This window comes from Aegilops tauschii, chromosome 6, assembly GCF_002575655.3.
Source record: "Aegilops tauschii subsp. strangulata cultivar AL8/78 chromosome 6, Aet v6.0, whole genome shotgun sequence".
Taxonomy (NCBI): Eukaryota; Viridiplantae; Streptophyta; class Magnoliopsida; order Poales; family Poaceae; genus Aegilops; species Aegilops tauschii.
The window spans coordinates 85,900,355-85,926,555 of NC_053040.3; positions in this window are offsets into that span (position 1 = coordinate 85,900,355).

A 26,201-nucleotide genomic window follows, 5' to 3' on the forward strand; every position below is an offset into this window, starting at 1 on the left:
TAAGTAGATGATGGGTTGCTATAGTGACAGAAGCTTAAACCCTAGTTTATGAGTTGCTTCGTAAGGGACTGATTTGGATCCATATGTTTCATGCTATGGTTAGGTTTACCTTAATACTTCTCTTGTAGTTGCGGATGCTTGCAATAGGGGTTAATCATAAGTGGGATGCTTGTCCAAGGAAGGGCAGCACCCAAGCACCGGTCCACCCAAATACCAAATTATCAAAGTAACGAACGCGAATCATATGAGCGTGATGAAAACTAGCTTGACGATAATTCCCATGTGTCCTTGGGAGCGTTTTCCCTCATATAAGAGTTTTCCAGGCTTGTCCTTTGCTACAAAAAGGATTGAGACATCTTGCTGCACTTTATCTACACTTGTTACTTGTTACCCGCTACAAATTACCTTATCGCAAAACTATCTGTTACCGATAATTTCAGTGCTTGCACAGAATACCTTGCTGAAAACCGCTTATCATTTCCTTCTGCTCCTCGTTGTGTTCGACACTCTTACTTATCGAAAAGGCTATGATAGATCCTCTACACTTGTGGGTCATCAAGACTCTTTTCTGGCGCCATCGCCTGTTCCGTCCAAGCCGGTTGGCTCCCGATGAACAGCACGCGTTGCGTTGCCTCCCGATGAACACGATGCATTTCGTTGCCTCCCCATGAACACGACGACGATGCAGTTTCTCCGTTCCGACCCAGCTACAGCCATGTACACGAGCCCTGGTCGTACGTATGCGCGAGTAGGCGTTCGAGACCCCGCCCGTATGTACGTACGTGGCCGTATTTACTTTCTTGCACCCTGGCCGCTGTACGTACGTGTACATGCTACGTGCGTGCCTCTACTACCACACGTGCGCACCTCTACTACCACACGTGCCCTTCCTTACACGGCCACGGTTCATCGCTGCAGCCTGCAGACAGCCCGATCGACCAGTATGTACGTACACATTCGCGACCAGAATGACAACGCTACGTACGCTTCGACCGGGTGGGTCCCGACTGTCAGGCACTTCCTAGCGTGCGAAGATGTAGCTGGTGGGTCCCAGCAGTCAGGGGGGCGAATCATTTTTTTTGCCCGTAATATGGACGCACTTCCTTGCGTGCGAAGATGTAGCTGGTGGGTCCCAGAGTCAGGGGGGAATGTTTTCTTCGTGAAATATGGTGACCCGTCCGGTGGGTCCCCGCTGTCAGGTGGAGGAATCATTATTTCCACGTAATAAGGAGGCACTTCCTTGCTGCGGCCATGGACCCAACTATCAGCCTCTCCACGTACAGTACTCTTCCGATGGAAGTCGTTCCTTGACCAAGTTGACCACGCCACGCCGAGAGCACCAGGGCAGTGGACGACGGCGAGGCCTAGGAAGGGGACGACGCGGAGCCGGGGACGATGCGGCAGTGGATGCCCACGCGGAGAGGAGTACGAGGGTCCACTGGTTCGACTTTGGTGTGAGGCTGCCGTCGCAGCGGTGGGAGTAGTAGGGGGCGGTGAGGCCTCCGCGGCAGCACAACCGGCCACGGGAGGCAGGAGCAGGCGGCACATCATCTTAGTAGGCCCAGAAGTCAGCCTCCCACAATGGTGGGTCCCAGCTAGCAGGGGGAGTATTCAATTTTTTGTGCGTAATAAGGAGGCACTTCCTTGTGTGCGAAGATATAGTTGGTGGGTCCGAGCTGACAGCGGGGGAACAATTTTTTCAAGAAATACAGAGGCCCTTTCGGTGGTCCCAGCTATGAGGTGGAGGAATCATTATTTTGCGCGTAATAAGGAGGCATTTCCTTGTGTGGACCCCTACTGTCAGCCTCTTCTGATGGCTGTTGTTTGCTGACCATGTTGACCTCGCCGCGCCGAGAGCACAAACGCGGTGGACGAGGGCGAGGCCCAGGAAGGGAACGACCCGGAGCCGGCGAAGCCACCGCAGCGGATGCCCACACTGAGGGGTGTACGAGCGCTGACTGGTCGGCTGCGGGGTGAGGCTGACGTCGCCGGAAAATAACAGGATGTGCGGGTGTGTAGAGGGATGGCCTGGCGGCAGCATAGCCAGCCACGGGAGGAGGGAGCAGGCAGTCCCGCCGGCGCTGGTTTGGGCGGCTGGAGCAGGAAGATCAGAGATTGAAGAAGCACGGCGGCCGTTGGATGGACATCCAACAGTCACTGCTCTGTGTTGACTAACTTGACAAAGCCTTGCGTACGCGTCAAATTTTTTTTTGGACAGCGTCATCGTCAACCTAGTAGGCCCAGAAGTCAGCCTCCAAATCTGTGGAAAACAACATACAGCCCATTAGCCATTATTTTCAATAATTTACAGCCCATTTGCTAATTCTTAAGGATATTTGAAGCCCATATTCTTTTTATTAGCATTACAGACCATATATTCTGGGCACTGCTAAAAAATTCAATGAAAATTTTCATATTTCGGTGGGGTCTGAACTCTTTTAATCACGAAATTTTGAGTCGTGTTAAAAATCATTTTTTAAAAATTATATCAAAATAAAATTCAAAAAACAATTCTCCGCAAAAAAATGAATGGAATTTAAAATCTTAACTAGCAAGATGCCCGTGCGTTACACGGAACATGAAGATGCATTTGTATGAGTAGTTTATCTTGTGGGAGAAAAGGCGATCTTTTAATGTAATTGCCAGTTGGCTTTGGTTTTTATAAGAATAGAGAAATCCAGAAAAAAAATGATATTTTAATGTAATTGCCGGTTGGCTTTGGTTTAAAAATTTACAGCCCATTTCTTACAACTTATAGCCCATTTTCTGGGGAAGCCCATTTCTTACTACTTTACATCCCTCCCTCCTCGTCTTGAATGATTTGCTGCCCAGCAGGGCCGAGAAAAGCAAGTAGGCCTTGGTTTTGGTGTTCTCCAAACAAAAGTACTAGGCTAGCCATTTTCAGAAAGAAAAAAAGATATCAACTAGCTCATCATGTGCTTAAATGAAAGCGTAAGCATGGGCTAGACGGGCCACAGCCCTCGCATAGCGCGCAGTTGAGCTCCGTCTCCGAAACTAAAAAACAACTGAGCGAGCTGCTGGGTCCCTGGTGTTATCCGCTCGTTGTGTAATTTTAACAAATCCGTCGCCGCGCCGTCCTATGCATCGCCGGTGTGAGATGAGACGTCGATGACTTGTCCTGGCGACATGCCGCCGTTGGTGGACTCCGCGTCCCCCTTGCTGAAGTCGACCGCGTCCTCATCCTCGTCCTCGTCGTCGGTGCCTGCCCTCAAGGTTGTAGTACTCGTAGTAGTGGCTGAGCCTGAGCTCGCGTTGGTACTCCACCGCTGATTCCTCGACGGACAGACTCTTCTCTACCTCGACCTCGGCCACACGCAACTCCTCCTCCCGGCGCTCCTCGATCTCCGCCGCCTCCTGCATCTCTAGCTCCCGCTCGGCGACCTCATGAGGGCAGGTGCTCCATGGCCACCGCCGCTTTTTCAGACGTGGGTTGCATGCTGGAGTCCGAGGTGGCCTGGAATATCTTGGCGTGTGCATCCTCGATCTTGGCGTGGATGGCCTCGACCCGGGCCAGGGCGACATCGGCGGCACGGACGGCAGCTCGAGCGCTCTTGGAGTTTGCAGCCGCTGTCGCAGCAGTAGCTGTTGCCGTCTCGGCTGCCGCAGACGCCCTCTCGACGAAAGCGACCGCGCTCAATGCGGATGCGGCGACACTCTCGGGGGGGACGCGGCCATCGTACGGGCCTTCACGAAGCGTTTCCACGGCGTCATCTTTGCAAGAAGGGGGTGCAGGAATGGGGATTTGGATTCGTGGATTCGGGGGTTGCCGACACTGGAGCAGACGAGCCGGCGAAGCTTAAGGAGGGAGACTTAAATAGACCCAGATATTTTCATCGCAAACAGTTCCTGGAAAATAACTGTGTGTGATGTTGTACATATTTTCTATTAGCTATGAAAGACGAATTTGGAGTAAAGTGGCATGGATGGTGTTTTAAATGAACAAGAAATTTTGTAGTACTAATACAACTGTCATGTCAAATTTTTGAAAATTTTAGGGGTCATTTGACCTTTTAAGACATTTAAGTGATTTTCTAGCAGTGAGGAATTAGGAGGAAGTATTTTTTGGCTTGTAATAACGAGGCACCTGCTTGCGTAATGCAATGACCCTGGTGGGGCGGTGGCGTGGGGATCGCCGGAGAAAAAGCTTGGCGCGGGGGGGGGGGGGCTAGAGGGCTGGCCGGGGCGGCGGCGGACCGACGGTGGGGAGTTGTTTCGGGGCGGCGAGGCGGCGGCGGACCGGCGGTGGGGAGTTGTTTCGGGGCGGCGAGGCGGCGGTGGGGAGATGTTTCGGGGCGGCGAGGCGGCGCGGGGTTCGGCCGGTGGTGGCTGGCGGCTCAGGGGGGTGCAGGTTGAAGATGAACTGCAGACCCTCCCTAAACTATCCCATGTGAAGTGCCTCTCTGCTACCATTGCGTTCAGTTTCGACAGTAACATTCAGATTCCATAGTAAATTTCAGTTTTGACAGTTAAGTTCAGAGTCAACAGTTTTTACCTCATCTGTTGTAGTCAGGTGGTTTTTGGTGATGTAAATTTTACATCTATCACTTTTTGGTAATGCATTTTACATCATCTATTGGAGATGCTATTAGAATCCCACTTGAGATTAACGATGTCTGTCTTGTGCTGCTTCACCCTTGACGTCTTACGGCTCACCGGAGCTGCTCCAAGGATGGAACGATCCATCACAACAGAGCAGTGCCCTGGACGCCGTCTATAGATTCCTCAGATCTTCTTCCAGACCTCCGACAGCCACCTCTGCCTCAACTTCTTCAGCGACCAACCCAATGATGCTGAGGTCAACACGGCTACGGCAAAGAGTATGTACACTTGTCGCATCACTTATTACTCTACATTCATGTCGATCCTTTAGGGCTATTGTGGTCCAACGGAAAAACATAGCAATAGGAAATTTTCCTATGGCACTCTACTATTCAATTATTCATGCATTTTGTTGAAAGGAATGGAGCAAAACATCCACCTGGACCTACTTTTCAAAATCTTATGCATGAAAATAAGACCAAGTGCATTAGTGGCAGAATAACATTCTAACTGTACACGCTTTCATATGGTTTCACTTTATTTTGGCCATGTTTCTTTGCATTCCTCTGCTCCTCCTTTTCCTATGAACCAAACACCCAAGTTCACAGAAATCCTGTGTTCACAAATGCTCTATTTCCCATGTGCATTCCTATCCTATTCCGGTGTTTTTCCTCCTATCCCTGCGTTTTTAGAATCATGCAAGCCAAATGAGCCCTTATAGAATTACTTCAGTTACAGGTAGGTGTCGAAGAAAACTTTGTGTGGTTTGTCCTGCTCCTGCCGCGACGTCATCCACCTCACCTGAGCTGCTCCATCGACAGAAGCATCCACCAAACCAGACATCACGACTCCTGACCGTCTTTCGCCGCCTCAGATCTCCTTCCCTGCCTCCGGCACCCACCGCAACGGCATCACCATCATCGACTCAGCAGATGAACCTGAGGAGTACACGGGTCCACAAGAGAGGTCGCACTCTTTTGTTTCTGCTTATGTTATGCATTGCTTAATATTACCTGCTACTTTATTGTCCTGTTCACCTCTTAGACTCCAAGTCAGGTCCAAATTGATGTTCAAACTTGAGTTCTAAATTAGTTGTGGGGCACATATCGAGGCAGCAATGAATAGTATCTCTGTCTAATATCTGGTTCGCCTAGGGTATGCCTATGTTGTTCATCTTGGGTGGGAAACAAATAGTAAAGCAATCATCATCTCTTTTTTATTAAATTAAAGCAATCATCAGCCCGCTGTCATTATTTTTGGATCCATCCACTGGTTGTTACCATTACTCTAGATTTCTGCATGCTCTCCTTACATAATCGCACTATATTTTTTGTATGCATGTCAGATATTGTACAAATCATGCTGAACATGTAGAGAAAAAGAGAAGAGTTTTGCGCGGCAATACAATGTCATGCAGACATCGCTCCATGGTGGGTTCAATGGCAAACCCTCCCCCCTCTCTAGATTGTAAACCAGAGGAAGATATTTGTTCTGAGGCGGATTCAGACGCAGCTGACCACTCCTATTTACCCCCAAGGTGTTTGCTCTAACTTGGCAAGATGATGTTACTCATATCATGCATATGTTGCCTTGCAGTGCCTACTTTCGACATCATATATGTCATCTGCTTAGTTTAGACATGTTCTGTAATGCCACCTGTTTAGTTTCAATATCATATATGGGAATTATGCAATGCCATCCTGTTTAACCAGGCATCATATATTTGATTGATATCTGGCCCATCCTTTTCTTCATTAAATTTCCATTTGTCGACAAAGTTTGTACATTAAACTACTCTTCCCGTGAATCAGCCATTTGAGTAGGTGATGGAAAAATCTGGAGTGAAAACAAGGCCTTCAGAGCAGACAGTGCTACCTGTCGAAGCAGATCTCTTGCTGGGTCCCGATAGCTCCTCAGAGATGGATTCAGAGACAGATGACCAGTCCTATTCCCCCACCGAGGTGTATGCTCTAACTTGGCACGGTTCTACTGCTCATATCATGCATATGGTGTCTTACATTGCATAGTTTAGACATCATATACACAATATTCAACACCATGTTCTTAGTTCAGACATCATATATGCGAATGCCCTCCGCTTAGCATATAAATCACATATGTGAATTAAATCATGTGATCCTGGTTACTTAGATAACATGTATGTGAATTATGTCATGCGATCCTGTTTAGTTAGTCATCATATCTTTGTATTAAGTTATGCTATGCTATCCAGTTTAGATAGACATCATATATGTGAAATTATGTCATGCTATCCGTTTTAGTTAAACAATATACATGTCAATTATTTAATGCCCTCTTTTTTCCACGCTATCTATTGCATCTGTCTCTCATACAATGTCTATACATTCAATTATGTTTCATGTTTATCAGCCATTTGAATTGGAGCGGGTGATGGCAGTATCTAGCGGAGTAAAAACACGGTCTTCAAATAAAACAGTGCTACCTCTTGGTGGAGATAGCACCCCGGTGTACATGCACGAGAACCAGCCCTACCACACATAACCCAAACTCTCACAGATTTTACCCCTACTGCGATGGACAGAGAACCAGCTTCACCCAATCTAACCCCAATCCCAGCAGATAGTAACCCAGTTCCTGTTGACACAACATCATCTCCACCACAGAGCACCCAAACAAGAGCAGTTAGTAAGGCAGCTCCAGTACTACCACGGCGAACCCCAACTCCACCAGTTAGTACACCTATTCCTGTGGAGGAAGCACAACCAGCCATTCATAGTTTAGCATCTATCGCATTTGATGTTCTTAAATCCTATGTGCGTATCTTCCCATCATGGAAATATTATACCGAAGATGATGGAAAATGCCAGTTGCAGGTGTTTGTCTAGGAGTTATGTGTAACTAATGTTATTCATGGCAATTACTTTGCTTTGCCCCATACATACTACCTCCATGATGGTTATAATACAACAAATTTTCCCATTTTTCTCTACAGAGAAGGACCGATTTGGAAACACGGGATGAGGTAACCTGTGCTAATACCTCTGCCATCTTCAAGAATGCTTGGTGGCAGTATCGGAATTACCTGAAGAAAACGTACTTCACTGGCAAAGAAACTCATCGAATTCCCTTACGTTCTCCTGAGACACATTTACTGGACGATGACTGGGAATGCCTTGTTCTTTACTGGTCCCGAACCAAGAATGTGGTAAGGTCTATGAGCTCATTTTATTTTAAGTACTATATGCTTGCGTCTTACTGTACTCTGTTCATGTAGAACAAGTGCTTAAACCTGAAGAACAACTGTTCTCATTTAAGATTCCATTGCTATCGTGCATACTGCTTTGCTCTTGTATCACTATATTTACTCATACAAACTTATTTTTAAATTGAACTATCCAATGGAAACTCCAATGGCACAACAGGTATGTTTACGCATGTTTCTTTAACATGTTTGCTCTTATAAATAGCTCTGTTGATTTCAATTTCAATTGTGTATACAATTGACTTCTCATATCATGCACATTACTAGCATCATAACAGGGCCAATAGTGTTGTTGTACATGTAGACCCGTGGTACCCATCTGAAATCTTGTTGTGCCGTTTAGTTTCCCACGCTTTGTATTCTTTCAGTGCTGCTTTCTCTTGAACTGATATGATTTGAACCGTGTCTCTATTTTGATTTGGCAAGACAATGCATTGACCATAGGACATAGATATATGTATGTTTGATGCTTTTATAATGTACTAGTTGGCAATAGAAGACTTGGTAGTTTAATCTTGTCCACCTTACTAATGTACTGGTTCACCGAAATGAGTTTCATATACTTGTACATGCTAAACCTGTTATGTGTCTGCTTGTTTCTTTTAGAATGCTGACAGAATATTGGGGAAGAGTGCCTTATTAAGCAATGATAAAGGAAGTAATGCAGATAAGGTTCAGGATCGTGAGACATCCTTGTTGGTCTCCAGCAAAGCTGATAAAACAACTAAGGAAAACTATCTTGAAGACAGTGAGGCAACCCCAAAGTCCTGTCTTGGTTTACTGTTCGAGTTACTGGCCACTGCCGCTTGCACAAGCTATTCAAACTCACTGTCTGAATCAGTTTGGTTTCTCGAGTCTCAACTACAAGCTGAAAGACATCGATCAGCTGTGCTGCGACAAGAAGCGGAAGGACTGCGGAAGTCCCTGGAGCATTCAGATGCATACTTTCTGGTGCAACAGCAAGTGTTGGAGGATTTTAGCGCCAAACAGGACAAAGCTAATAAGCTTGGTAAGCTTATTGCCAGCATGGTGGATACCCAGGATAACGTTTCTTGAGCTCTTGTGAAGTTGTTTCAGTTATGGACTTGTTTTGCTGCCGCGTTTATTTGCACTGGTGGCCAATTTTGACGGCCAGTGTATGTAATATGCTGCTTTGTTCCCTATATTTGCACTGGTGGTGAACTTTGATGCTCAGTGGATGTAATATGTGTAATAGCTATAATAGGCTAGAGTTAGTTGCTTGCTTATTTATTTATTTCCTTATTGTCTTGTTTAGTTGTTTGCTTGTAGTCACTGTAGTTCTTTTTCCGCGTTTTTCTAGTGGCCACAATAACCTATTTTTGGTAACTAGGCCACATTAATCATGGCAGCACACGGACTGTTGTAACCATGGGCCTCCTGCGGGCCGTAGGATCTGTGGACCTTCTACGGGCCATAGGATCCATGGGCCTTCTACCGGCCGTAGGATCCATGGGCCTTCTACGGGCCGTAGGATCCATGGGCCTTCTGCGGGCCGTAGGATCCATTGGTCTTCTATGGGCCGTAGGATCCATGGGCCTTCTACGGGGCGTATATTCATTTCGTCAAACATGGGCCATACTATTCATGGACCGTAACGAGCCGTTAATAGGCCGTATTTGATAACGCTATGAAAACAGCCCAACAGGTTAACGGGGGACAAACGGGCCGAATGTAACCACTGGCTGTATTTGGCCCACAAACGGAACAGGCCAGTAACAGACCATATCTAACCGAATTCTAGAAATGAGCCCAAGAATAAATGGGCCCTTAGAAGGCCGAAAGTTAACATGGGCTGGAAACGGCCGACGGAATAATGGGCCGTTAATGGGTATAAAGCGATACACTGTTCATTATGGGCCAGTTTCATCTCGGGCCTTTAATGGGCCGAGAGTTACAAAGGGCCTCATATGGGCCGAAAGACATCATGGGCCATACATGGGACGGAAGTTACAACGGGCTGGAATCATATTGGACGGCCCAGATGAAGCTACTGGGCTTGATTCCAATAGGCCGTAACGGGCCGGAAGTAAGTGGGCCGTAAATGGGCTATATACGAACAGGCCGTTAACAGGCTTCCCGTGGGCCGGCACATTACCTTTTGACCAAGTCAAACGGGCCGGCCTTTTCACCGGAAGGGGCCTCTGTTGGGCCGTGCCACGTGTCGACGTATCATAGGCGCCTCCTGTCCAATGAGTGGATCACTCTGTCCGAACGTTGAGCCGACACGTGTTTCCTCCGGCCAATGAGAATTTTACACGCGGAAAATTCCCATTGGTAAGGGCTGTTAACGGGTTATCGGATCCAAAACCGGACCCGATAGCTTAACGGCGTCCCATTACGGTGGATGCCACGTGTCGGTCACCCTTGACGAAAGCACTTCTATGACGCGCGATTTATCGTCATGGAAGTGGACACTTCCGTGATGATAATTTTGGTAATGTCATGGAACACTTCTACGACAGCACATGTATGACTATCTTGATTCTGTCACAAATTTGTCATGGTTGTACATGCATGACAGAAAACGTGACCTACTGTGACAAACACGTACCATCACGGAAGTGTCTTTTTTTGTAGTGGTGGGGACGATCTGCCCCTTGGCCGGAAGCCGGTGGGCAATTTCCTGGGCCAAGTACCCCGCCTCCCGGAGCTTCGTGATGTCCTTCTTCGTGACGGAGGAGGCCATCCACTTGCCCTGCGCTCCAGATCCGGACATGGTCGGAGTTCTTTTTTGAGGCGGGAAGGATGGAAGCTTGGGCGCTGGAGCTCGAGAATGGGTGGGCAGAGAGAAAGAAGGCATGGGTGAAAGGGTGAATCCTTATCTCTTTATAAAGGCAGCGAATATCAAGCGCCTCCCCATTCGCCTTAATACTCGGCTATTCCCCAAGGTCCGTGCAGACGGCGTGGTTGGGTTACCCACGCCCGTATTGATGAGAATCCCGTAATAAGGGGACACGATCTCTGCTTCGACAAGACGTGCCAATGAAAACCGCGTCTCGAAGTGTGGAGCGGGAGGCTAAAAAATGGTTCGAAATAATGACCGGACGGAGATGCGGCGTCTCACTACAAAAGTTGTCAGTAGATGGGACTTGTTAAATATTCTACTCTTTGCAGAATTTGTTTTGCAGAGCCGGACGCATTCTCTGTGTTCGAGGACTACTTTGAAATATTCAGAGGAGGAACCCACCTTGCAATGCCGAAGACAATCTGCGCGCCGGACATATTGTCATTGAAGCCTGGTTCAGGGGCTACTGAGGGAGTCCTAGATTAAGGGGTCCTCGGGCATCCGGGCTATGTGACATGGGACGGACTGATGGGCCGTGAAGATACAAGACAGAAGACTACCTCCTGTGTCCGGATGGGACTCTCCTTTGTGTGGAAGGCAAGCTTGCCATTCGGATATGAAGATTCCTTCCTCTGTAAACCGACTTTGTACAACCCTAGGCCCCTCCGGTGTCTATATAAACCTGAGGGTTTAGCCCGTAGGACAGAATCACAATCATACAGGCTAGACATCTAGGGTTTAGCCATTACGATCTCATGGTAGATCAACTCTTGTAATCCTCATATTCATCAAGATCAATCAAGTAGGAAGTAGGGTATTACCTCCATCAAGAGGGCCCGAACCTGGGTAAACATCGTGTCCCCCGTCTCCTGTTACCATCGACCTTAGACGCACAGTTCGGGACCCCCTACCCGAGATCCGCCGGTTTTGACACCGACAACCGGGATGCCCAGTCCCATGCTCCATTCAAATAAAAAATAATTGCAAACAAAACTCCCCCAGGATTGTTGTTAGTTGGACGGTACCCGTTGTTTCGGACCAGCCGTGGAGTGCGCCTGTTGGTGGTGGGGGAGTATAAACTTTACCATTCTGTTTCGGAACTGCCTATAATGTATGTGGCATGGAAGATACCGAGATCTCTTAGTTGTTATGTTGAGAATGAAAGCATGCCGCCCAAAATATTATTTATCTTTATTTAAAAACTCGAGCTCTGGCACCTCTGCAAATCCCTGCTTCCCTCTGTGAAGGACCTATCTATTTACTTTTATTGCTGAGTCATCATCCTCTTATAAAAAGAACCAGTTAGAGAGCACCACTGTCATTTGTATGCATTGTTATTAATTTATACTAGATCACTGATGGCGCGCATTGCCGCGCCCGTCTATTTTGATAATAAAATTGTAGGAATTGACACATATACGTGTATATGTATATTTTTAAAGTAACAACATCTAGTTAAGAAAGCTCACGTAGTTGTGGAATTCATTTGTCCCCATTTACTGATAGAGGATTCATTTGTCTGCATTACCTATATACAAATCATAATTCATTGTAGCATAGAAGACACAATTCAGTAATCGATGACCTTTTAACTGAAGAAATCAGAAGAGATACACCCTTGATCCTTCAGCGTCACTTTCCTCAAGAGCAACAAGCAGTTTCCTGAACAATGGTTATGGTCACTTGTCAGGAAGCCTTGAGCCCTGCAATATATCAGAAGAGGAAGGAAATGTGATTTAATACCAAACATCACAAGACAAAATATTTTGCATGCCAATGTACTAACAGTATGACACCAATGCAAAACTTACTCTGAGCAACCATTGTAGCCTTTCCAAACTTACTGAAATTTGAAAATCATGTTCATAAACATAGATGATAATTGCACTCGGGTAAGCCTACACACAAAACACCTTGGACTTAAATACTTTGGTATTTTAATGATGACATTTTGCTTACCTAAACAAACAAGATCTACTATATCTCCATTTTCCATATTTACATTATATTATTAGGGATAAACCTCCCATTGATTGTTAAGGGTGACCTTGAAGCTAATATAGAGATCACTTAGATGACAGCGATTTGAATTTCCTTGGCCAGAACTAAGACAACAATGTTCGGACATTTGATCAGTCACACATAATAGGAGCACACGGGTAGAGAAAATAAAGATGTGTAGAAATATTAGAGGCAAAGTGCACAGCTGCATCTCAATAGTATTATCCAAAAAATAATAGAACCAGGCAACAAATCCTGAAATTAAGAACCAAGAAAGCAAGTACTCAACATGGCATGCAACTAGTTTACATATAACACACTGCATGTTTAGCAGTACTCACTAATTAACATCTTAGTACACTAGCTTCGATAGGAGAGTATCAACATGTGTAGAGCTGCCAAAAAGAAGCTACCGTGTAGTTGCACTTTGGGTAAAAAAATGATTTCAATTGGGCTTTAGATCTTGTAGCACTTTTTGATGACATGAACAACCTACTGTGTGATGCTAGCATCATTAATGCAACAATGGTTTGTATGTTTTCTCCCTAGACAGGATGTCTGTAAGATGAGTTGGTTAAATAAATCACAGGAAGTCTATATGAATTACACAATTCTCATTTGGACAAACGAAATTCAGTTACTCAAGTTTGAAAACTTCATGTTCAGATTTCTTGAGATGTAGAGAACTGATGGGTCCAGAAGAAAGGACCTGTCCAGCAGCATTGATGTTACTACATAGAAGTGCACTACTAAGGTAAGTTGTTAGTGTGGACAGCTAACGATATTGACAACCAATGCATGTTTGCAGTGTGAAATCATAGAATTGCGTACAAAAACCTCCATCATAAAACATGACAAATTCAAAATGAACATAAAGAGTCAAGCATATACCTTAATATAATCCTTGAAATTTTCCACTGGGCTTTCAATTAGCTGTGCAAGCAATCCAAAAGAAAAGTGCCCATCAGACATAGAATCAACTATATAAGAATAAAAAATAATAAGTTAAGTTTAGATGCGTAAGTTACATTACATGGTCATAGGCAGCACATAAGTAATCACATTTGGTGGTACTCGAATCACCTGATTAGAGTCATACACTTTACCCATTGGGCCATAAGAGCTTCCATGTGATGACAACAATATCAAGCAATTGCATACCCAAGCCATGTGAATCTGGTTTACATACAAGAAAAGAAATGCATTGGAAAGCTCTGCTTACATCGAGAGGGAGGGAATAAATCATAAATCTGCAGATTGGTTTGATGTTTGTTCGACAAATTGTATTAGGGAGATGTTGGACATTCCTGCACACATAATGTGTGCCCTCACCTTTGGCAGCCTTCCCGGGCTCGTTGCTCACCTGTTTTGCATGCGCCTCAGTGCCTAAACATCAAACACGTACAAATAGATCAGGGAATATCAAGCATGTTTGTGTGCTTAGCTATTAGTTGACCACTGAGTCACTTCCAACATCCTCTACAGGTGTGTATCTCTCGGCATTCTTCACAGAGAAGATTGATATATTACAGACTTCCTCAGTTGCTAGTAATATAGAAGCATCATCAAGAAACATAATCATTTGCCTGGTGTGCTGGCACGAGGTTAATCAATATCCAGCTCTAGAATTAATAAACTCACAATATAAAGAAATATATCAAAAATTTAACAAAGCTTATTTGTGATCAGAAGGATTGGGCATTACTTCAAACAAGATTGTGACCACAAGATCCCTTTTGTTCTACAGCAGACAGGAAAGGAAAGAAGGGCTGGGACGGGAGGAAGGGGGGCAACGGTGGAGGGGGCTAGGCTATGGTGGCCGCGCGACCATGGATCCCGCTAGGCGCCACCATGGATCCCGCCGCAATGGAGGTGCATGGACGCGGTGGACGAGGGTCGTACGTGGATGATAAAGGATAGAAGAAGAACGGGGATGATACCTGTGCCACCGGGGATACTGCTGGGCGCGGCCACCATTGGTATACCTGTCGGCTGCCACGGACCTCCATCTATGGTGCCGCCGGGGATGGGGATGAGGACCGGCGATGGGGTGAAGTATGGGGAGGAGCATTATGGAAACGGCAGCGCATCGACCTGGAGCGGCAGCGGTGGCCTGGAGAAAGGGCAGCAACCTAGCAGCAGGTATGGCGATGTGGACTTGATCAGCAGCCACGAGGAACACCGGGGGCAGAGACAGGGATCTGCGACAGTAGGGAAGAGAACTGAGCAGAGAGAGGGGAAGGAGAAGGCGTACGTTGATATTGCAATCACAAATCCAATGAGACGATGGACCAGATTAGGAGGAGGTGAGTGGGAGGGAGATGTCTATGGTTGAATCCTCGGGCACGGGGATACCATCACGACGGCGATCTGACCTAGAGTGGATGCCATCGCAGAGATCGTGAAAGAGGGGAGAAGTGGGGGTTTGAAGCAGCACCGCTTGGTTCACCTTCTGTCCGACACCCGGCGAAGCATTCAAAGGCCCATGGTGGCCAAATTCATCAGAGAAGCCCAATTTTGTTACGGAAGCAGCTGCCCATGCCCACTCGTGAAAACTATAGCGATCATAGGTTGATCGACTGACAAAAAACGATGGCAAGTCTAGATCCAACGGTAGAAATCATTGATGGCATGTGAGGGCTGGAAGAGTGTTCGGTTATAATATATCAAAATTGAGTATGACTGTGACTGGATCTCTTTTACCATAAATTACAATGTCTAGTCAGTCCTTGATCTTCAGGGGGTCCTCAACATTTATTTTTTGCGGTCTCAGAAAGGGTTAGCGAGATACCACCTTGTTATATCATATCATGATTATTTTGAAAAAGTGTTGTCATCCGAGATTTATTATTATAGCTCGCTACTTGATTATGCCATTAATATGAGTAAATGTGAGACCTAAATGTTATTGTGAATATGGCTAGTTCATAATCTTTGCTGAAAACTTAAATGTTGGATTTACATATTTGCAACAACAAGATCAAACAGAGTTTGTAAAAGTTTTTCTTTATCACTTTTAGTTTGTCAACTGAATTGCTTGAGTACAAGCAATGGGTTAAACTTGGGGGAGTTGATACGTCTCCATTGTATCTACTTTTTCAAACTCTTTTGCCCTTGCCTTGGACTCTAACTTGCATGATTTGAATGGAACTAACCCGGACTGACGCTGTTTTTAGCAGAATTGTCATGGTGTTATTTTTCTGCAGAAATAAAAGTTCAGAATGACCTAAAACTTTACGGAGATAAGTTTTGGAATTAATAAAAAATATTGGCGAAAAAATCAAGTGAAGGGGCCCACACCCTGGCCACAAGGGTGGGGGGCACGCCACCCGACCTTGTGGGCCCCCTGGACCTCCACCGACCTCAACTCCAACTCCATATATTCACGTTCGGGGAGAAAAAAATTCAGAGAGAAGGATTCATCGCATTTTACGATACGAAGCCACCGCCAAGCCCTATTCTTCCTTAGGAGGGCAGATCTGGAGTCCGTTCGGGGCTCCGGAGAGGGGAATCCGTCGCCATCGTCATCATGAACCATCCTCCATCACTAATTTCATGATGCTCACCGCCGTGCGTGAGTAATCTCATCATAGGCTTGCTGGACCGTGATGGGTTGGATAAGATTTACCATGTAATCAAGTTAGTTTTGTAAGGGTTTGATCCCTACTATACACTATGTTCTAAGATTGATGTTGCTATGACTTTGCTATGCCTAATGCTTGTCACTAGGGCCCGAGTGCCATGATTTAAGATCTGAACCTATTATATTTTCATGAATATATTTGTGTTCTTGATCCTATCTTGCAATTTATAGTCACTACGTGTTATGATCCGGCAACCCCGGAGTGACAATAGTCGGGACCACTCCCGGTGATGGCCGTAGTTTGAGGAGTTCATGTATTCACTAAGTGCTAATGCTTTGTTCCAGTACTCTATTAAAAGGAGGCCTTAATATCCCTTAGTTTCCAATAGGACCCTGCTGCCACGGGAGGGTAGGACAAAAAATGTCATGCAAGTTCTTTTCTATAAGCACGTACGACTATATTTGGAATACATGCCTACATTATATTGATGAATTGGAGGTAGTTCTGTGTCACCCTATGTTATAACCGTTGCATGATGAATGCCATCCAACATAATTATCCATCACCGATCCATTGCCTACGAGCATTTCACATATTGATCTTTGCTCAGTTACTTTCCCGTTGCCACTATTACAATTGCTACAATACTGCTACTATCACTTTTGCCACCGTTACCGTTACTTCCATACTACTTTGCAACTAAATACTTTTCTGGAGATATTAAGTCTTTCAGGTGTGGTTGAATTGCCAACTCAGATGCTAATACTCGAGAATATTCTTCGGCTCCCCTTATGTCGAATCAATAAATTTGGGTTGAATACTCTACCCTCGAAAACTGTTGCGATCCCCTATACTTGTGGGTTATCACTAGCTGAAGAGAAGGTAGCCTGCGGCAAGGACCAGGCCCAGGTTTCTGAGGTTCAAGAAGACCTGAAGGGTTTGTACGCGCAACACGACGCCCTTCAGGATGACCAGAATGTTGGAAATATGCCCTAGAGGCAATAATATTGTATTATTATATTTCCATTAATCATAATTAAGAGTATATATTTCATGCTATAACTGCTATGATCCTGGAATATGTGATTCAGTGGAAAACTCATATGCACGTGTGGAATGATAAATGGTCAAACAATAGGTTCCCGGTCCAGCCTTTAGGACTAGTTCAAGTGTTGTTGGTGGTCACGTTTTGAGGATCTTAGGATATCATTAGGTGCAACAATAGTCCTAAAACATCATTGAGGGTATGACGTTAGAAGAACGATCATATTGAATCGAACCAATCTTGTATGTTATACTTTGTGATCATATCGTTTGAAATCATCTGTTATAACACGGAATGTTAGCACATGTACTTTAGTTCCTCAGACCATGAGAGTGTCTTGGTTACTTCCTACTAGGCGGTGGACTTTGGGGTTGCTCAAACGTCATTTGTAGCAAGGTGATCATAACGACATCTTTCAGGTTCACTGGAAAGTTTGACAAGTGAACGAACAGCTCGAGAGTGGGATTTGCTCCTCTAACAATGGAGAGATATTCTTAGGGCCCTCTCTGTGTGACGGTATCCATCATCATCTGGCCAGACATAGGTGACTACGTCCCGGGGATGTCGGAAAACCTCAACAAGAAAGAAGAACAAAACCGGTAACGAGAGCAATGGTATAGTGGGCATGGTGATGACCCACGAGGATACCGATGCACACCGGCTTTTGTAAAGTATCGCGAAGTGAAGGGAACGTCAGATAATAACCAAAGATTCACTCGAATATCATTTGTGTAATCATAGGGACCAATATGATGTCCGCGGTTCCGCTATGAGTCATTGAACAAGCTTAAGGTAATCATGATATGTCGATTGTTAGTAGGATGGCAGTAATGAGAATATATTTGTGGAATTGTTTCATTAATATCCTAAATAGTCCCGAGAGGTTCCAGAAGCGTTTCGGGGCCACTAGAAGGGTTTCGGTGAATATCAGGTAATACCGGGTATTACCGATTAATATATATATATATATGTGGAAAATGTTTCCAGGGATGTTAAATTATATATATTATGCTCTGAAAATGTTTAGAACAAAAATATATTTAATTTAATATCAACGGGCCAAATAAGGCCAAGAGGTGGAGAAGGAGTTGGGCCACAAGGGCCCAACAAGGGAGGCGCCTCCCCTTTCCTAAGGGGGGGGGGCGAATCCTACTTGGAGAGGGAGTCCTACTCCCCCTCCCTTGGTCGACACACCAAGGGGGCCCTTTCCCCCTTGGTGGCTGCCCTTTCCTCCCCTCCCAACTTATATATACTAGAGAATTTGCACCCTTTGGATAAACAAGTTTTGGGGCCTCCTCTAGTTGATCTAGTTCTAGTTCTAGTTGGTCCTAGTTGACTAATTAGAGCTAACCCTAGCCACCTCTAATCCTCATAATTAGAAGCCCAGTGTGGTTCTAATCTCCTCCCTCTAATTCTCCGGCAACGACTAGCTCTGGACGGTGATGCGCTGTCGGATCATGAAGACCGTATGCTTGCAACCAAGTAGAGAGGTCGTGCTTTCGGTCTTCCGTTAGAGGGATCTTTTGAGGACGCTTTGCGGGATTGTCATCAATGTTCGTGGGACTCCATGTATGATCTACACCGACTTGTCTACTTCCGCTGCACTCCGGAGTCGGTAACGATCGTTGATCACAACCCATTATGCATCTTCATATTGTTCCTGGGTGATCGTAGGTGCGATTTTTTTGTTTTCTACTACGTTTCCAAACAGTGGCATCATGAGCTAGTTTATGAGTAGATGCAGGTTGCGATCTAGATCACATATGATATGTGAGGGTTGATATTCTTTCTATGCTTCCCACGAGTGTTGCTTCGGTTCAGTTCATCTGCAGAATGATGTTGTTTTGCTACAAGGTTCTGATAATCGTTCGACTCTGGCTGTCGATGATCTGCTAACAGTTCCTTGGGCTACATCATAGTCGAGAATAGTGAACCATCACGTACACAAGAGGGTACCGAAGATGGATGATCTTCTAGGGGGTCACGCGTATTGACGAAGTTTAGTGTGGGGGATGAGACTTTTAATTAAATCTCCCTTTCACACACCCGAAACTTAATCTAGAATCAAGAACATTGCCTTGTTGTGCTTGCGTAGGTAGCTAGTCTTAATTGCTAAAACTGGTTTACCACGTAACTTGTTAAAACCGATTAGAGGATGTCTAACTTGGTTTTGTAGGGTTTGCATATGATGTGGTATAGCCTTTGTCATGATAATGAGTTTATGTATGAGATGGTTATATGTTGTAATGTTAAGTGGCCTGCGCATCACGGCATGATGGCTGGAGCCACGGGATTGCCACTTTAATGTAAATATCGAGAGATAGGTTATAGGTGATGGTGGCAAAACGTACATGGATGACCCCGACGAGGAGAAGGTGTACTAGGTGCGGGACGAGGAGCTATAATATCATGGCACGACAGAATTTTAGATTTTGGTGTCACAGCAAAGTTTTCTGAAACGGTCGCCACAACAACGTTTTCTGAGATTGCCACCACGGCAATATTTTTGAAACGAAATATTGGCCGTCATGTCGCTTCAACTGGAGATTGAAGACGATCATGGAGGACTGCCGGCGCCCAGGGCTATACCATATCATGCTATTGTGAATTGCCTGAGATGTTTATCCCTTTGTTGTTTGCACCCTTTGATTGCGCAGTAGTCAATTATTAGGGTGATCCACAGTAAATATCAAGCTAAAAGTTGCTCTTCCCAGTGTTGCAACCGTCTATAACATGTAGCGTTCCAGAGTGTGACATGTACACATCAGCACAAACAGATCATGAGGTGTAAGGCGGGGATGGTCAGCCATGCATGCATAGAACACTCGGTTGCCTTGAATTTCTGGCAGAATAGTTCTGAGCTTGGAGCACAAAGCATCGAAAGATGAACATGAGTCATATGGAGATATGATCAGCAAAATATTGCCCACCGATCAAAATTCTCGTCATCAGTGATGCACACATCAATGGCTGAGAACTAGATTTGGAGCTTGAATCACTCACAATTAATTATGAGAGATATTAATTTGAGTGGGAGTGCACTTTATATTAAAACTTGTTTAAACAATAAGTGCTATAAATTAATTATGAATTATGTCTAAAATTATTTGTGTGTTTGTCGTTGTAGATGGCTCACAATATGTTCAACTTAGCCCCTATGCTTGAGAAAGAAAAGTTGGCTTCAAATGGTGGAAACTATGCGGATTGGATCTGAAACCCGAGATTTGTTCTCAGGAGTGCTAAAAAGGAGTACGTGTTGGATCAACCCCTAGGTGAAGCTCCTTCAAAAGATTCTGCACCATAAGAAGTTGCTGCTTATGCTACTCGTAGTGATGACTATGAGTCAATTTAGTGCCTCATGTTAACTTGCATGGATCCTGAACTATAGAAGCATTTTGAATGATCCACCACTCAATTTATAATTGGGTCACTAGAAGTTTTGTACAAGAAATAGGCCAGGACCGAATGGTTTGAATTATCCAAGGCCCTGATAGAATGCAAGATGAAAGAGGGTTCCTCAGTGAGTGAGCATATAGTGAAGCTTGCTGGCTACGTTGATAGGCTTGCTTCACTGGAATTTGGAATTCCGCCAACACTCGGTACAGATATTGTGCTTGCTGCACTCCCCCCATCTTACGATGGTTTCATCATGAATTACAACATGAAAGGGATGGAGAAAAGTGCAAACAAGTTGTTTGTTATGCTCAAAACTGCGGAAGCTGGGATGCGGAAGAACAAAGAATTGTTGATGGTCAACAAAACTACTAGTTTCAAGAAGAAGGGCGAGTCCAAGAAGAAATATACGGGTGCCGGTAAAACCGCTTCCCAGAAGAAGAACAAGCGCAGAGCCAACAAAGAGACTGAATGTTTCTACTGCAAACGAAAGGGTCACTGGAAGCGGAACTGCAAGAAGTACTTAGCAGATAAGAAGAACGGTTCTTCAGACAAAGGTATAAAATGGGAATTATGTTTTGAATTATACAATGGGCATTCTTATAAAGTTTTGAACAATAGTTGTTGAAGTAATTATAAGAATATGTTTTGGATTTACCACAAGTTTTGATGGTTTATTCATGAAATCTTGATTTAAAGTATTACAACATTTATGCTAAACGTCTTAAGGAGACTGATGAGTTCCACATGAATATATCTCTGCTTGGATACATTAGGAATAATCTTCATATAGATGAAGTATTCGATCATAATGATCGATAAAACACATAATGATCTATAAAACCGATAGACAAAACAGAGTATGGTGGTTAATTTAACTTCACTAAAATAAGTAAAAATGTTTTACTCAGACTGAAATATTTGAATAGTTCAACAGAATTTCAGAATTTGTTTGAAGAGTTCAAATATTTTAATGAAGATTAAGGATCATTATGACAATTGATATTGTGATTCTTCATTTGAAGAAATAAATCAAAGTCATAAGTTTAGCAAGATCGTTTGAATGATCATGGAATTATTCTATCTGCTGTTTATAATCAGGGTATAACTGAAACAGCAAAATATACACTAAAATAGAAAACCACGTATAAATCTTGTTAAATGAAATCATATGAGATATGAACATTATTCAACTAGATGACAGTTGAATTGTAGGTTTATATGATTTCTCCCATTGAAATATCTGAAAGACAAAATGTTTTCATCGAAAAGGGTTTTCTTGTCAAAAGAATAAGTTGGAAAATGTTATAGCTTGAAAGATTAGTGAATCTTTTAATGGTACAAAACTAATCAGAATTTGTTCCGATAAATTATTTACAAGATATACCATTAGTTACTACATTAGATGTAGAAAATTATAAAAGCTAAAACATGATCAAGAAGATCGTTGTTTATGAAATGACATGACAAAGTTCTTTTCATCTTGTAAGAAGATGAACGTAAACACTACAAAGAAACAAAGGTGGCACCAACCTCATAAGGAATGGCCCTTGGCCGTGCACACCGGAATGAAAATTCATATACAATCAAATTTGGAACTTAGTCGTTATTTTCTGACATGTTTAGAACTTCATAATACTTCAAGGAGTGTGAAGTAAAAGAAGGACTTCAAACAAGTTTCCTAAATTTGGAAAAGGATGTATGAATGATACAACCAGAAAAAGTTTTTATCCTCAACATAACTCGATAAATGTGCAAACTTCAAAAACCATTTGAAGATTTGAACTAGCATTAAGTTTTGGACTTGTCCAAAAGTATTTTTGTGTAAAATTCAATGGGAGTTATATAATATTTCTAAGTCATTTATATGTGAGACATATCATGAAATAGAAATAATATAAAGCTCCTAAGTACTAACTGTCGGTGTCAAAACCGTCCGATCTCGGGTAGGGGGTCCTGAACTGTGCGTCTGAGGATCGAAGGTAACATGAGACAAAGGGGAAACAATGTTTACCCAGGTTCAGGCCCTGTTAATGGAGGTAAAACCCTACTTCCTGCTTGATTGTCTTTGGTGAGTATAAGGGTTACAAGAGTTGATCTACCTAGAGATCGTAATGGCTAAACCCTAGCTATCTAGCCTATGTAAATTCTGATAGCCTCTACGGACTAAACCCTCCGGTTTATATACACAGAGGAGGGGTCTAGGGTCGTACAAAGATGGTTCACAGGAGAAGGAAATTACATATCCGGACACCAATCTTGCCATCCACGCATAGGAGAGTCCTATCCGGACACGGGGGGAAGGTCTTCTGCCTTGTATCTTCACGACCCATCAGTCCGGCCCATATCACATAGCCCGGACACTCGAGGACCCCCTAATCCAGGACTCCCTCAGTAGCCCCTGAACCAGTCTTCAATGATGATATATTCAGCATGCAGGTTTTCTTCGGCATTGCAAGGCGGGTTCCTCCTCCTGTGTACTTAAATCTTCTAAACAAAAGAACTATATCCGGCTCTGTATAATAGTCACAACCCTCAGCCATGAAGGCAAGATATTTAATCAAAATAATGTCTGTCAACTGACAACTTTTCGATGAAATGTCATGGCTGGCCTCTTAACATTCCGAACCGTTTTTTCGCCTCCCGCTTCGCGTTTCGAGGCACAGCCTCCATCGACACGTCTTGTCAAAACAGAGACCGTTTCCACTTATCGCGAGATCCTCATCAATATGGGTTTGGGTAATCCAACCGTGCCATTCGCATAATCCCTTGGGAAGAGGCGAGTTTTAAGGCTTGAGGGGGGGGGGGTGGCGTTTGATATTCACTGCCTATATAAGAGGATAAAGATTCCTCTTTCTTCCCACGCCTTCTTCCTTCTCCTGCTTTCCCATCTTCAAGCTCCAGTGCCCAAACCTCAATCCTTCCACCGCCACCAACTTCTCCAGCCATGTCCAGATCTGGTTTGAAGGGCAAGTGGGAGGCCTCTCATACGTCTCCAACATATCTACTTTTTCTCACGCTTTTCCTCTTGTTTTGGACTCTAATTTGCATGATTTGAATGAAACTAACCCCGGACTAACGCTGTTTTCAGTAGAACTACCATGGTGTTAATAAAAGTTCTCGGAATGGAACGAAACTTTGCGAGGATTTTTTATATCAATAATAATAATTTTTGGAGCCAAGACCCACCAGAGAGGGGCCCCTGGTTGGGCACAACCCACCAGAGCGCGCCCCCTCTCCTGGCGCCCCCAGGTGGGTTGTACCCACCTGGTGGCCCCGCTGACGACCGCCCTGATACTATAAATTCACATTATTCCAGAAAAAATCAAGGAAAAAGAAATATTTTGTTCCACGAGACGGAGCCGCCGCCAAGCCCTGTTTTTCCTCGGGAGGGCAGATCTGGAGTCCGTTTGGGGCTCCGGAGAGGGGGATCTTTATTCTTCGTCATCACCAACCAATCTCCATCGCCAATTCCATCATGCTCCCCACTGGGAGTGAGTAATTCCTTCGTAGGCTCGCTGGTCGGTGAGGAGTTGGATGAGATTCATCATGTAATCGAGTTAGTTTTGTTAGGTCTTGATCCCTAGTATCCACTGTCGGATTACGGGTTCCGGCAAAACCCTTGAGGTTCGAGCTCTGGGGTGCACGCGAAGATCTCTCTCCCCCTAGCTCACGCTCTCACCACGATCTCAAAGCCTAGCTCACGGAACCCGGGGAATCAGGGACACAAGAGTTTATACTAGTTCGGGCCACCGATGTGGTGTAATACCCTACTCCAGTGTGGTGTGGTGGATTGCCTTGTAGGCTGGGGATGAACAAGTACAAGGGAAGAACTAGATCCTGAGGAGAGGTGTTCTTGAGCTCGGTGAGCTTGTGCGTGCGTGGATGGAATGGATCTGATCCAAGATCCCCCTCCTATGGTGGTGGCTACTCCTATTTATAGAGGCCCGGGCCTTCTTCCCAAATATTAAGCGGGAAGGGATCCCACAACGGCCAATTTGAAGGGGGGTAGCTAGTACAAGCTATACTGACAAAAGGTGGTCTTCGCCTGCCAAAGGCTCTGGTGGTGACACCGTCGTGGGCTCCGCGATGACCTCCATCCTGCCGTCCTGCTGGTCTTGGTCTCGTTGCACCGATATGGAAACCTTTGCCTGATGCCTCGGGACTCCTTGCCTGCGCGTGCTCCTTTAGCACCAAAGAGGAAACCAGTACTCTGCGCCCGCTTGCGCCCGCCTAGCCTTGGTCGTCATGGCTCACGTCACGGGAACCTCACGAGGTGCCCCTCGCCTTGATCTCTCCGCTCCTCGCGAGCCAGCCTAGTGAGGCTGCCCCTGAGGAGGTCTTGTGTCGTCCGCCTCGCGAGGCTTGGCCCCTCGCGAGGGTCTTGAGTGTTCGCTGGTGAAGATGGGCCGTACGAGGCCATTAGTTGAGCCACGCTGTTCCCAGAACGCCGACAGTAGCCCCCGGGCCCAAGGCGCGCTCGGACTTGGCTTCGAGGCGAAGCCAAGGGGCAAGTGCGGAGCACCGCGGGCCCCCACCGCCTGCGGCCTTGATTGACACGTAGCGATTGACGAGACGTGGGCGTCTCCACTTCCCCACGCAGCGTTGATTTCCGCCTGGCTACGCAGCCACCGTTGCCTACAAGCACCACCCCCATTGCAGGCGAGCACTCCGCAGCTCCCTCGTCTTCCGGCAACTAGCGGATCCTTTCCCCCGCTCGATCTGACGCCAACTATCCCTGCCACCATGGCACCAAGCCGAAAGAAGAAGGGGAAGAAGGAGTCCCGTACCTTGGCTCCTACGCCACCCGCCTTCGAACCCGCTGTCGAGCGGTCGGTGGTGCTCAACAAGAGGCGATTGGCAAGGTGCACCCAGCGCTCGCCACCGGCTCCAATGAATGGGGGGCGACGGTGGCCTGGCCCGCTTCCCGTGTTGAAATCAATATGACGGCCACCGAGATCCCCCTCCATCTTCACGCCCTCTGGGCCGGTCTGATCCCTGAGCGAGTCCTGGACTAAGGGGTCCTCGGGCGTCCGGCCTGTCATCCATGGGCCGGACTGATGGGCTATGAAGACATGAAGGCCGAAGACTGTACCCGTGTTCGGATTGGACTCTCCTTGGCGTGGAAGGCAAGCATGGCGATCATCTATGAAGATTCTTTCCTATGTAACCGACTCTATGTAACCCTAGATCCCTCCGGTGCCTATATAAACCGGAGGGCGTAGTCCGGATAGGATATATTCATTGCCATAGTCATACAGGCTAGACTTGTAGGGTTTAGTCATTACGATCTCGTGGTAGATCAACTCTTGTAACACTCATATTCATCAAGATCAATCAAGCAGGAAGTAGGGTATTACCTCCATAGAGAGGGCCCGAACCTGGGTAAACATCGTGTCCCCCGTCTCCTGTTACCATCGATCCTAGACGCACAGTTCGGGACCCCCTACCCGAGATCCGCCGGTTTTGACACTGACATTGGTGCTTTCATTGAGAGTTCCACTGTGTCGTCGAAGAAAGGTTCGATGGCCCCTTCAATCATCAATAGTGACACCGTCCAAGGAGAAA